Source organism: Triticum dicoccoides, chromosome 3A (genome assembly GCF_002162155.2).
Source record: "Triticum dicoccoides isolate Atlit2015 ecotype Zavitan chromosome 3A, WEW_v2.0, whole genome shotgun sequence".
NCBI classification, from domain to species: Eukaryota; Viridiplantae; Streptophyta; class Magnoliopsida; order Poales; family Poaceae; genus Triticum; species Triticum dicoccoides.
Window position 1 is genome coordinate 584,670,826 of NC_041384.1, and position 6,369 is coordinate 584,677,194.

A 6,369-nucleotide genomic window follows, 5' to 3' on the forward strand; every position below is an offset into this window, starting at 1 on the left:
GAGCGGGAGAAGGAGGAGGAGGTGGTGGGAGGAGGGCCGCCGGGGAAGACTGGAGGAGGAGGAGGAGGAGGAGGGAGGAGGAGGAAGAGAGGAGTGGAAGGAGGGCCGTCGAAGGGAAGAGAGAGGGAGGAGGAGGTGGTGGTGGTGGGAGGTGGGAGGAGGGCCGCCAGAGGGAGACCGGAGGAAGGAGGAGATAGAGAGGATACCTTGGGGGCGACGACAATGCCGTGAACGTCGGCCGCGGCGAAACGTGAGAGTGAGACTGAGTGGAGAGGGGAGAGTGAGAGGGGGGAGCGGCCGGTTGGAGAAGATAAGGTGGGCTTAGCAGCAGCGCGCTTTGGGATAAAGTGCTGCGGCTAAATGCCATAGTAGTAGCGCCTTTTATCAGAGAAGTGCTACTACTATCCCAGTAGCAGCATCGCCTTGTGGGAAAACGCCCTAATACTAAGGCTAAGCATACAAAAAAATCAAAAATACATTGCTCATTAGTGATCTTTTTGTGTAGAATCTAAATTGTCGGTAGGAATCTTCCCCACTTTAGCGGCCATAGATCCTACACATAGAGTTCAATGAAGACCAAGTGGTTGTGATGGTTTGAGAAGTAACGTATTTAAGGTGGTAAACACCATGTTCGGGAAGCGAGGTGGGACTAAATTAGTTGCAAACGAGTGAACTAAACGTAGCAATAGCGAGGGTAGGCGAAAAGCGTTGCTGCTAAGTTCAATAGCAATAGCGCTTCTAGAGAACCGACGCTACTACTAAACCTACTCCGGCGGCAACATCGTGGCATTTTTAATAATAGCGCTACGCTACTGCTACATGTGTAGCGCGGTTTTTTTATGTGCGCTACTGATAAGTAGCAGCAGCGCCTTATTTTAAACCGTGCTGCCGGTAAAATTATGTGTATAAGATTTTCCCTAGCAGTGACCCCTTTCCTGTAGGCCGACTAATTGTGGATTTTAATCCAAGCCGACACAATGGACAGCTCCTTCAATATATCAGCTATGCGCTCTGGCGGCTTGTCCCAGCCTCTGAGAGCATCTCCAATAGCATGTGTATATTTGGACGTCTATATATTCATATAGACAATGGTCTAAAAAGATTTTCTCATATACACGTCTAGTTTTGCATCAGAATGTCTATATACAAGGACCATGACAGGTGGGTCGTCGCTGGGGAGAGAAAGAAATCATGACTGCAGCTGAGTTTAGACAATGCCTTCACATTGTCCAGGCGTGGACATTGTCGAGGTCGATATAGAGGATGTGTATATTTGGACGACCATATAGACAAGTTGTTGGACGCCTGTTTTAGGGTCACGTCATAGAAAACGAGTATAGACATCCATATAGACAAGCTATTGGAGATGCTCTCACAGTCGTGATGACTTCACAGCTCCTAATATACGGTTGCTTGATCAGATTGTATAGTGTTCTCATTCGTAGGGAGTCCTCAGATTTCCCCCACCATGTTTCTCTGTAAGAACATTGCCGAGTAAAAAGTTATGAGAACATGTCTATTACTATGGAACAAAAGAGCTGGCTCAAAAGTACTTACTGAAGATGAGGACACAAATATCACTCAAGGTTTTTGTCAGAAACCATGAGCTAGTCCTGTTTGCTTTTAACCTTAGTCGACTCTACACGTTGTACAAGTTCTCCTTTTTCTTCATCAAAAGCAGTTTTGGCTTTCTCCAAAGCTTTTGTGCTTTTAATCAGGGATTCCTGGAGGTCAGATGATAGTTTTTCAGTCGTCTTTCGAAGTTTCTTCTCAGGGCAACATAATGGTGACATATGGATATATATGCTCCATGACAAAAAGTAATTTGAGGCACTTACATTTATTTTTTCTCCCCAATGCAAGCTACCACTAGTGGGCCTCATTAAGAAATAGAAAATAAAGACTCTAGTACACATGCATCTCTACTTTTCACTTCAACCTTTTTAACTTTTATCACCGGACCACACTTTTTCTCTTCAAGCACCCGCCTCCTGGAGAGGATCCTGCTTCCCTATCCGAACCTACCTTACGTTATATCCGATCCTACATGGCATGCGAGACATCACCTTAAGGCTATGCATTGTACATGCCCTCAGTCTTCACTTATTTCTTCAACCCAACAATTCCCGCGTTGGCTAGATTCAACATTTCTTGCATAAGTACAAGTGTTTAATGTTACTTCTAAGTCCCAAGTCACCGCAGGCTAGCGACCTGACACTTGGCGTTCAACAGTGATCATCACGTCATCATTCGCCATGGCGTTCAACAGTGATCATCACGTCATCATTCGCCATCTCGGTCATTTCCTCCATGGCCGGGTCATTTTTCTTCTCTTCCTCAACAATGGAATCTGGAGGAGCTTGTTGATGGTCCATGGGGTCATCATTGCGTGATGGCTCACTCTGAGCCACTTGGCCATCCAGGAATGCCGGGTCATCTCGAGCCGCTTGGTCACCTTGGGTGGGTGGCCGGGTTATCTACTGTAGCATCATGAGATGGGATTTCCACCCCGGTATCTGCAAGATAGAAGAATCACCAGCTTTCTTTTTTACAAATGCCTTGGCCCTGGATCAATAAATACATGATAATCAATATATGAAGGAAAGCACATTATAAATTGAGAAATTTATAAGGATTACCCCAGGTTGATAGTGAAAGCCGGCAATTGGGTAGCACTGGACTCATCAGACGAAGGTGAAGTTGTCTGGTAATCCAGGTCCGAATGGCACATCGGGTTATTGATTTGACCGACTGATACATCTTCAACATATCTATAATTTTTTATTGTTTCATGATATTATATTATCTATCTTGCATGTTTTATATGCATTATTATGCTATTTATATCATTTTTTGGACTAACCTATTAACCTAGTGCCCAGTGTTAGTTGCTGTTTTTCTTCTTCATGTTTTTGTCTTTTACAGAAAATCAATACCAAACGGAGTCCAAACGGAATGAAGCTTTTTGACAATTTTTCTTGTACCAGAAGACACTTAGGAAACTTCGGGAGGAGTCCAGAAGGCCCATGGGTGAGCCACAAGCTCACCAGGCGTGCCCTAGGGGTGGCGCCCTATGAGCTTGTGCCCCCCCCCCCTAGTGCCTCCTCCAAACCTAATCTCAGCTTCATAAATACCCTAATATTCCCTGTATACTAGAGGGCACACCAAAAATACTTTTCCATTGTCGCAAGCTTCTGTCCTTGTGAGATCCCATCCTGGGGCCTTTTTCGCTACTTTGCTGGAGAGGGATTCGATCACGGAGGGCTTCTACATCAACCTTACTGCCTTTCTGATTATGTGTGAGTAGTTTACCACAGGCCTACAGGTCTATAGCTAGTAGCTAGATGGCTTCTTCTCTCTCTTTGATCTTCAATACAATGTTCTACTCGATGTTCTTGGAGATCTATTCGATGTAATTTTCTTTTGCCGTGTGTTTGTTGAGATCCGATGAATTGTGGATTTATGATCAGATTATCTATGAATATTATTTGAGTATTCTCTGAACTCTTTTATGCATGATTAAGATAGCTTTGTATTTCTCTCCGATCTATTGATTTGGTTTGACCAACTAGATTAGTTTTTCTTGCAATGGGAGAGGTGTTTTGTTTTGGGATCAATCTTGCGGTGTCCTTACCCAGTGACAGAAGGGATAGCGAGGCACGTATTTGTATTGTTTACATTAAGGATAAAAGGACGGGGTTTATTTCATATTGATTGGATTTATCTCTCTACATCATGTTATCTTGCTTAAGGTGTTACTCCATTTTTGTTTACTTAATATACTAGATGCATGCTGGATAGTGGTCGATTTGTGGAATAATAGTAGTAGATGCAGAATCGTTTTGGTCTACTTGTCATGGACGTGATGCCTATATTCATGATCATTGCCTTAGATATCGTTATAACTATGCGATTTTCTATCAGTTGCTCAACAATAATTTATTTACCCACTGTATGCTTTCTTTCAAGAGAGAAGCCCCTAGTGAAAATTATGGCCCCGGGTCTATTTTTATCTTATTATTTCCAGATCTACAAAACAAAAAAACCCAAAAATATCTTGCTGCAATCTATTTACCTTTACTTTATTTTGCAATTTTATTTATCTTTTATACCTATCTCTATTAGATCTCATCCTTGCAAGTAACCGTGAAGGGATTGACAACCCCTTTATCGCGTTGGGTGTAAGTATTTGTTTGTTTGTGTAGGTGATATCATTGGAGACTTGTGTGTTCCTCCTACTGGATTGATACCTTGGTTCTTAACTGAGGGAAATACTTATATCTACTTTATTGCATCACCCTTTCCTCTTTAAGGAAAAACCAACGCAAGCTCAAGAAGAAAGATGCCACATGGGAAGATGCAACCTTCATACAGAAAGTTTTTCCTGACTTCCAGCCCTGAGGACAGGTCTGTTGTCGATCGAGAGGAGTTGTCAGGACCCTAGTAACAACCTGCTGAAGAATAAAGCACAGGCGGCAAGATTCAGTTAATTTTTGAATTCAAGTCAGTGGTGCAAAGCTCGAGAAGACGTCCATCTGTGATCCAACGCTACACAACGGCTCGTACCACTTCGCTGGGTTATGAAGCCCTGGATCGCGTCCATTCCTCATCGGACGACTGCGGATGGCTCACATCTCACTGTTCACCTTTCTGGCAAGAACTACAGTGCCGCCTGTTATTTTTTACGTTCTTACTTCCTTCCAACTTGTAAGGCTATAAAGCCAGGACTCGATCTTGATGGAGAACCATCTTCTTGTTTTAGGGTTTCCTCTGTGACGAGCTAGAACACACATATCTTTTCTTTGAAAGTGAATGAAATCGTCAAGCTCAGTCTTAAATCTCCGAATCTAGTTCTTTAGACCACTCTGGGTCTGACCGTGCTTACATGACAAGATATCGATATGAGTTTAATATTGTCCTATGTTTATAATTTATCGAAATATGTATATGGCAACCGTGTGGCAGATTGCGAAACTGTCACACGCATCCAACGCCATCAATTCTCTCCCGATTTCCTACCTCCCGGTTTCTTTCCTTTCCCTTATGTCCTCCCGATTTCTTTCCTTTCCCTCACGCCCTCCCCCGATTTATTTCCTTTCCTGCACATCGTCCTTCTATTTTATCGGGCACACCCGCTCGTGCCTTCCTAATTTTCGTAATCATCATTTATGGCCCCACATGCCTTCTTGATTTTCAGCAAAAATAATGCTTGGACTAGGATTTGATCTCTGGTTTGTAAGTAATTAACAAATGGAGCTAACCACCTCACCTATGACACTCATTGTTAAACGTTCTAAGGGAAATACTGTTTTTGACATGTTTTTGCCTTTAATATGTTAGGTTTGTAAGTAATTAACAAATGGAGCTAACCACCTCACCTATGACACTCATTGTTAAACCTTCTAAGGGAAATACTGTTTTTGACATGTTTTTGCCTTTAATATGTTAGCACTGAAAAACTTTTTGTTTCAAAAATCGTGGTAACTTTGATCATTGGGAATAAATTTGTTGAATCCGCCCCCCGGTAATTTCTGTAAATAGCACGATAACATTCACGCCATAGACCTGATAATTTAGATACAAACGTCGTGGTAACTTTAACCATTGGGGAGGACAAATGTGAAAAGATACCCGAATAATTTATGTGTAAATAGATAGTAATATACACAGCGCATATCTGATAACTGAGGTAGAAGCACCATGGTAACTTTGACCATAGGGATTTTTTTTAAAAGATACTCCGGTATCTTCTGTGTAAATAGCACGGTAGTATACTTCCCTCCCCTCGCATTTTTATGTGTAAATAGTATGAAAACATATGCACTGCGATAACTAAACACCATGATAAGTTTTTGACCCGTGAGGGGGGGGGGATTTGTTGCTGAAACATATCCCTGATAAATTTTGTGTAAATAGCATGATATTTTAAGCACTACGGGCTTGATAGGTTACCTAGAATCACCATGATAAAATTTTGCCCTGAGAAAAAGTTGTTCAAAACATCCCCAATATTTTTTGTGTAAATAACATGATAATATAAGCACCGCATAACCGATAACTTGCAATATAAACATGATGGTAACTTTTTTACGAAAGGAAAATAAGTTGTTAAAAACATACACTCGCCTCACGTGTGGGCCTCTTGGATGAACACAACACATGGCATGCCACGGAAAAGTCACATAATGTTTAGTGTCATGAGGGGCACACATGCTATATGCGTGATAAGTTACGCAAAAACATCATGGTAATTTTTGACCTATGGAAAAAGCTACCGAAACACACCCAGATTTTTAGGTGCAAGTACCATGATAATATACGAACCATAGATCCGGTAACTCATGTACAATCCCGAATGGTAACTTTGAC